At 47.2% G+C, this 8,209-nt stretch overlaps 1 non-coding gene across 1 annotated transcript; it reads left to right on the top strand.

Annotated features, from left to right (window-relative positions):
• Positions 1-6,801: 6,801 nt before the first annotated feature.
• LOC145110272 (small nucleolar RNA R71) lies at positions 6,802-6,908 on the top strand. The gene has a single exon (XR_013709655.1). It is a non-coding gene; the product is annotated as a small nucleolar RNA R71 (small nucleolar RNA).
• Positions 6,909-8,209: the final 1,301 nt, after the last annotated feature.

The raw sequence follows: 8,209 nt of genomic DNA, 5'->3' as shown, positions 1-8,209 counted from the left end.
CCAAATACATCTTAGTGGCTCCGAGATGGATCGAGAACCTCGATCTGTGCGCCTCCTCCATCAGAATGGTACGTGTCCCGCCTGTATACGGCACCCAAATCTGACCTTGAAAGGTCATCAGCCCTCGGCTATCGGTAACGAACTCAGACACCTGCCCGATCACCCGCTCCCTCTTGCGGTTCTTTGGTATCACGGCCTCTGCCTGGACCTCCCGAATGGTGTCCAACACCGGAGTCATCACCGTCAATCGCATACAAGTGTCTCGAATCGGGGCACTCTCTGCCCTACGGCTCAGAGCATTAGCTACAACTTTAGCTTTGCCCGGGTGGTACCGGATCTCACAATCGTAATCCTTTACCACATCCAACCATCTCCTCTGGCGCATATTCAGGTTGGGCTGATGCATCAAATACTTCAAACTCTTGTGGTCCGTGTATATGGTACACCGAACCCCATACAGATAGTGACGCCAGATCTTGAGGGCGAACACCACTGCCCCCAACTCCAGACCTTGGGTGGGATACCTCGTCTCATGAGGCTTCAGCTGCCTAGATGCATACGCTATCACATGCCCTCTCTGCATAAGCACCGCACCCAACCTCGATATCGATGCGTCGCAGTACACCACAAAATCCTCCATTCCCTCTGGAAGGGATAACACCGGGGCTTCGCACAACTTCTGGCGAAGAGTCTCAAACGAGGTCTGCTGCTCCGGACCCCATGAAAAAGCAATGCCCTTCCGGGTCAACCTGGTGAGAGGCACGACGATCTTGGAGAAATCCTTGATAAATCTCCGATAGTATCCGGCCAACCCCAGAAAACTCCTGATCTCGGTGGGTGATCTCGGCACCTCCCAACTCATCACAGCCTCAATCTTGGCCAGATCGACCAATATCCCATTTTGGTTAACGAGATGCCCCAAGAACTGGACCTCCCGTAACCAAAACTCGCACTTGGAGAATTTGGCATAGAGCCTCTCCGATCTCAAAACTCTGAGAATCTCTCTCAGATGCTCCCCGTGCTGCTCTCTAGATCTCGAATACACCAGAATATCGTCGATGAATACAATCACCGACCTGTCCAACATCTGTCTGCATACCCTATTCATGAGATCCATGAACGCTGCTGGTGCATTAGTGAGCCCAAAAGGCATCACCACAAACTCGTAGTGCCCATAACGAGTCCTAAACGCCGTCTTCTGGATATCCTCATCTGGTGATATCCAGACCTCAAATCTATCTTGGAGAACCAAGATGCTCCCTGCAACTGATCGAACAGATCATCAATCCTCGGTAGTGGATAACGGTTCTTGACCGTCAACTTGTTCAACTCCCGGTAATCAATGCACATCCGGTGTGAACCATCCTTTTTCTTGACAAAAAGGATCGGCGCTCCCCAAGGTGAGCTACTCGGCCTGCTAAATCCTTTCCCCAACAGCTCCTGAAGCTGTGAGGATAACTCCTACATCTCTGGTGGCGCAAGGCGATAGGGCGCCTTGGCGATAGGCGCCGCTCCCGGAACCAAATCGATGCGAAACTCCACTTGCCTCACGGGAGGCACACCCGGCAACTCCTCGGGGAAAACATCCGGGAACTCACGCACTATCGGCACATCACTAACAGAACCCGGCCCCTCTGCGGCCACCCATGAATCCATCACATAAGCCACAAACCCGCTACAGCCCTGCTGTAGGCTCCGCCTCGCTCTAGCAGTCGAACAAAATGCTGACCCAGAACGGGTACCCTCGCCGTACACCGTAAGTACTCCCCCACTAGGGTCTCGTATCATCACCAACTGTTGCTCGCAGTCTATAATAGCCCCAAATCGGCTCAACCAATCCATGCCCACGATGACACACACGTCCCCCATCGCAATCGGGACCAGATCTATCGGGAACTCAACATCGAAGATCTCGAGTACACATCCACGAATCACATCCGTAGCATACACCGCTCGCTCGTCAGCTATGGAAACTCGTAGAGGTCGACTCAACGCCTCCCGCTGGATACTGATGTGCTGACTAAACGCTAAAGACACAAATGACCGACTCGCACCCGAGTCAAATAACACCAGAGCAGGTACAGAACTCACAAGAAAAGTACCTACGCATATCATAATATAAGCACAATATCTCAAACTCAGCATAAATAAATGAAAGAATACATACCAGCCACGACATCGGGCGCTGCGCGGACCTCCTCCGCTGTCAACTGGAAGGCTCTCCCGCGAGCCTTCGGTGCCTCGGCCTTCATCGGCCGAACCTAAGTAGCTCGCACGACAGCAGGGGCAGATCCATGCGGTGCTCCCTGTGCTGTCCCCCGCAGCTGCGGACACTCGGCCTTCCGGTGTCCGGTTTGGTTGCAATGAAAGAAAACCATGAACCCCTTGGGGCAATCCTTGGCTATGTGCCCCTCCTTGCCACATTTGTAGCAAGCACCTGATCGACAAACCCCATCATGTCCCTTGCCGCACTTCCCACAAGTGCGGCCCTTCTGGCCTCCAGATCTCGAATCGGCGGGCTTTGCCTGCTTGGCTGCCGGCTGAGACTGTGCCGCCGCCGATCCTTCCCCTGAGAGTCGGCCTCCTCCCGGGCCTAAGTCTCCAGCTCGATCTCCCTCTTCCGGGCATTTGCCTGGAGCTCAGCAAATGTCCGGTATGACGAGTTCGCCACGAACTCCCTGATATCCCTCCTCAAAATGCTCAAGAAATGACTCATGCGTGCCTGCTCAGACGACACGTGCTCAGGGCAAAACAACGCCCTCTCATGGAACATCCGTGTGATCACAGTCACTGACTCCGTCCCCTGCTTGAGGGACAAAAACTCATGTGCCAACCGTTCCCTCTCCACCGGGGGAACGTACTCATCTCTGAACATGATGGTGAACCTCTCCCAGGTCACCTTCGAAATCTCTGCAAGAGTGAAGTTCGCCGTCACAAACTTCCACCAGTCCTTCGCTCCCAAGCGAAGCTGGTTCAGTGCAAACCGAACCCTCAAATGCTCCGGACACGAACAGGTGTAGAAGCATCCCTCGATATCAGAAATCCATCTCATCGCAGCAATCGGATCCTGCGTCCCATCAAACTCTGGTGGCTTCGTGTTGCTGAACTCCCGAAACAACATCGAGTCACCCTCCTGAGGTCTAGCAGCAGCAACAATTTCAGTAGCTGCAGCAGCCGCAGCCTCAGTAACCGCTGCGTACCGCTCATCAAAGGTCTCAATCAATGTGGTCTTGATAGACCCAAACATCTTCGGAATCTCGGCTCGGATCGCCGCAGCCACCTCATCGTGGATCATCTGACGAAGCTCCTCGTCACTCACGCCGCTCGTCTCAGGTCTGTGGCGTGTCCCAACCATGATGTATCTGAAATACAAACATAAAATATCAAAGACTCGCTCGAGTATACTCGCACTCGATCACTCAACCCTACTTGTTCCTTAGTACCCTAAGGATTCTTACTTGGACTGCGCGTTGATCCGGTGTCTTCAGTAGTACAGGCCCTATACTACCGTCCACACCGCATCAGTATTCACCCCAAGTCCTCCTCCTAGGATCCCATATCACAAGTACTCTACATCTCGCTAGCATAGGCTACCCTTCGGTAGACCTCTCATAAGCTCCTCACTGCTACCTACTCACTCTCAAGCATCACATAGCAGCAGAAATCTTCCTAGGCTAAGGCATCACAAATCAGGCCACTCTAGTCCTAATATGAATACATAGCCTACTCTAGCATGCATAACATATCATAACATATCTCATAACACGTAATGTAAGGGTATTTTGGGAAATCACCGATCGGCCGCTGGCTGATCGTACACACTGCTCCTTTCTGCTTTTCTCAAAGTCTTTTACTCTTTTAGAAAAATTGTTTCTTTTATGAAAAACTTTCTCAAATCCTCAGTTTGAGTTCAGATACGCCCGAAGGTGCATCCGAATCCCTCAAACCAAGGCTCTGATACCAACTTGTAACAACGTAAATTTCCAAAACAATTTTTCATTTTTAAAACATACTTTTATTCATAAGGTAATATCAAAACATAATGTATCCGATGTTATCATAACAAAACATATCCCAGAATCTCAGACATAACTCCATGAGTGTGTACGGATCATGTCGGCGCCTTCCCGCGATCCTTGCTAGTACCTGAAACACATAACACAACAACTGTAAGCATAAATGCTTAGTGAGTTCCCCAAAATACCACATACGTACATACGCCGCTCAAGGCTATAAGACCTTCCGGTCACTGTGTCTCATAGGACTTCCGTCCCACAACCCTGGTAGACCTTCCGGCCCTACCCGTAATGACCTTCCGGTCCATATCATCCTGACCTTCCGGTCCACATCATGATGACCTTCCGGTCCTTATCATTCATAGCATACATAACACATACATATCATATAACAGCATGCAGCACATACATCTCATAGCATATAAGACCTTCCGGTCACATATAGGTACCACTCTAGGTACAGTATAGTGAGAAGACTCGCCTCGTACGAGGTCGGATAAACTCTCGTGCTTGACGTCCCGACCTAGCCTCCTCCTATCATACGAATAACATTCCTGATCGGTACCCTCTCATAGCCTCATCTCTAAAGATTGGGTAGAAGGCCATCCTACCCCTCCCTGAACTCTCCTGAATCAGCTTGACCAAAACCCTAAGGTCACTGAAGTCAACGGTCAAACTTTGACCCAACTCGTCGAGTGCACATGGGCGACTCGGCGAGTCCATGCGGGTCCTCAGAATCCTTCTAGCCTCACTTGGCACATCGAGTCATCCCTCCACTCGACGGGTTACACCTGTCACGAATCGCGGGGCAACCCCGACTCGACTCGTCGAGTCCACTTATGAACTCGGCGAGTAGCGTCCATGGCAACACTCAAATGACCTTCTGAGTTCAGATCCGCTTCTATAACCTATAGATCTGCCCTCCCCATACACAATAATCACGTAAAGGTCTGACCTTTACACTCATGCAACACACATAGGGCTCTCTTTGGTGAAATCATCTCTAAAAAGGCTACCTAAGATCATTTCTTCCATGGAACAACATAAAGCAGGTTGGATAAGGCTCTTTGGACCTCTAAAGGTCCAGATCCATAGTCTAACACTCAAAGGGACAATATACTCATCATTTCAAGCCACTAAAAGGGTATAGAAAACCCTAAATTCAAGGATCTCATACTAAACAGAAGAAGGGATCGATTTACTACCTCAAAGTTGTAGATCCAAGCTGGAAACCCACAGAATAGCAATCCCCTTGACCTCCTCTTGCTGGAAACACCTTCTTTGCAAAATCACACTAATAAGGATCAAAAAGGCTCTCTCTCTTATACCACTCGTTCAAGCTCTCTAGGGTTTCTCTCTATGGACTGGTAGCCGCAATTGAGGGCTATAAGGACCCTTAAATAGGGCACAGGCCCAAAGATTTAGGGTTTCTGTCCACAGCGCGGACTCGTCGAGTCCACCCATCGACTCGTCGAGTCCCTTCATTAATCCAGTCAGCAAATCGCAATCCTACTCGACGAGTCTAGGCGTCAACTCGTCGAGTCCCTCTTCATAACTCAAAATAAATGAATAACATAGGATACCTGGGAATCCGGATGTTACATTAGAATTCTTCTTTAATTGTTGACGAGTATCTATAAGATCTTGTAGGAACTTCGCGTATTCTGGAATTTTTTAAAGTGAATCGATAAAAGGGGTATTAATAGGAATACCCTTTATTTGCTGAATAAATTCCAGATGTTCCCTTTCCAGTGGAATGAGATGTGCTTGATACGGGAACGAAAAAGGCGGTCAGTAAGCCGGAACGTAATCTAAATTTTTCTGTTCAGACTGAGCCCACGTCGTAAGCATGGCGGGCTCACAACGTGAGTCTGGTAGTTCAACAACATTTTCGTTTTCGAGCTTCGTCTTCTTTGGCTTTGGTCCGGATGGCTTTGGCTCCACTTCTAGGGCTTCTAAAAACTCAGATATTGCTTCCTCTTCAGTATCAATCGCCATAACATGGGATTGAGTATTCTTTTCAGGAATTTGAGGAAATAGCTTCTCATTCACCAAAGTTGTAAGTTGGCCAAGTTGAGCTTCAAGGTTATTGATGGAGGCTTGCTGATTTATTAGTGAGTTTTGCTGGTCAATCATCATGGCTTGATGATTTTTCATCAAGGTCTGTTGTTCTTTCATCATTGTTCTTTGATCCTTCAATGCTGCATCAGTATCATCATGTCTCTTCTCTGAAGCTTCCATGAAACGAACCAACATAGTCTCCAAATTAGCTTTCTTCTCAGCTGGTGGTTGCTCTTTTTGGTAAAAACCCCGGCCAGTCTGCTTGTATTTCTCCTCCTTATGTTTCTTGTACTCATCATAAGGCAACCACTCCTTCTTTGGCTTCCTCCAATCGTCATCATAGTTGTCCCCACTTGAGTAGCAAACTTGAGCCTTCTTGTTCCCATAATCATCCAAATGGCAATCCTTAGTCAAGTGTGGCCCACTACATTTCGCACATCCAACTCTTATTGCATGAATTGATTGGTCCATTTGGGTCAATCTCCGGTCCATAGTATTGAGCATCGCCATCATAGCAGCCATCTCTTCAGAATGTGCACCCCCACTGCCTTTTGCTCGATCTTGTCTTGGGTTGTGGTACTTACGAGAGTGTCTTGCGAATTCTTCAACTAACTCCTTGACCTCCCTTGGATTCTTCTTTGTCAACGGCCCTTGAGAATCAAGGAGTAGGCTTGTCATAACATTGACCCCATCATAGAAAATAGACATCTCTTGTTGAACATTTAGATCATGTTGAGGACAATTCCTTAACAACCCCTTGTAGCACTCCCAAGCTTCGTACAGTGACTCCCCCGGTTGTTGCTCAAAGTTGGTTGTTGCCTTCTTGAGTTTAGCTATCTTAGAAGGTGGGCAAAACTGATCTAGAAATTGCTCACGCATTTGAGCCCAAGTATTGATTGTACCATGAGGAAGTGCTTTCAACCAGTCTTTTGCAGCTCCTTTGAAAGTGACGGGTAGCATCCTTAGTAAGATGGTATCTCTATTGACATTCGAGACATTGAAGTAGTCAGCAATGTCGTTAACCTCATCTAGATGCTTAAATGCATCCTCATGATCCTTCCCATAAAATGGGATATCCTTAAGTGCAGTCAGGATGTGTCCCTTCAGCTCGAATGTGGCAGCGGTAGGTATCGCTGGTTGTACTAAACCTGGACCAACATCATCTCGAATTCGCTTCTTGTAAGCTCCCATTGACATTTCTTCAATGTTTGCCATCTCGTTTCTTGGCTCGTTCTCGGGTTCACTCGTATAAAGTCCAAACTCGGTCTCGGAGTCGTACTCGGATTCGGTTGGGATAGGTATTTGATCTAAGCTTTCAATATTGCTCTTGTCCTTTGAGGATGAACTCGATTCTCCCGTTTTCTTCCCCGACTTCTTTGAAAACACTGACTTGAACTCTTGTAAAGGTGTCTTCTTTGGTGTTTGATCGTCTTTCACTTTCTTATCCTTCTTTTTGTGAAGGGCTGACTCTGGATCTTCAAGTGGTGGTACCAAAGGTGTGTTGGAACCTCTGGTCATGAACTCCTGCAAAACGTACAAAATAAAAACGTAAAACTGAACAAAAACTAAATAAAAATTGCTTACTGACTGTCCACCACGACGTGGTAAAGGCTACCTCCTCGTGTTGTCGCAGAAAAGAAAAACGAAAAAAAACGAGAAAATATTGAACTCACGTCGTGAGTTAGGTACTGGAACAAAAAAATAAGCTGAAAAAAGTAACTTTTTGCAGGTTTTACCCCACAAAAAGGATCGATTAATCTAAAACAAATAAATAAACTATCAAATAAGTCGTTCCCCGGCAACGGCGCCAAAAACTTGATATGTGCAAATGGTTACACCTAATTTTAAATTTATAACCTAACCACCTTAACTAACTACTTGCACCTAGGCAGTGTACCTAGTCAGACTATAGTATAGCTTTGGATAAGTCGGGTGTCGATCACAGGGAACGGTATTGACTAATTAATCTACTTACTATTAAACTAACCTAATTATCAACAAAGGAAAGGGTTTTTTATAATTTTGCAAGATTAGATGAACTTAATTCTTTTAACACAAAATCAATCAATAAACAAACACTTCTGTTAGTTCGAATCCACTTTCACTCAATGGGTAATAATTAGCTATGACAA

The sequence above is a fragment of the Lactuca virosa genome, chromosome 4 (assembly GCF_052849685.1).
Source record: "Lactuca virosa cultivar CGN04683 chromosome 4, Lactuca_virosa_CGN04683_v6, whole genome shotgun sequence".
Taxonomy (NCBI): domain Eukaryota; kingdom Viridiplantae; phylum Streptophyta; class Magnoliopsida; order Asterales; family Asteraceae; genus Lactuca; species Lactuca virosa.
The sequence above is the reverse complement of the archived record's forward strand: the minus strand, read 5'-3'. Positions and strand labels throughout refer to the sequence as shown.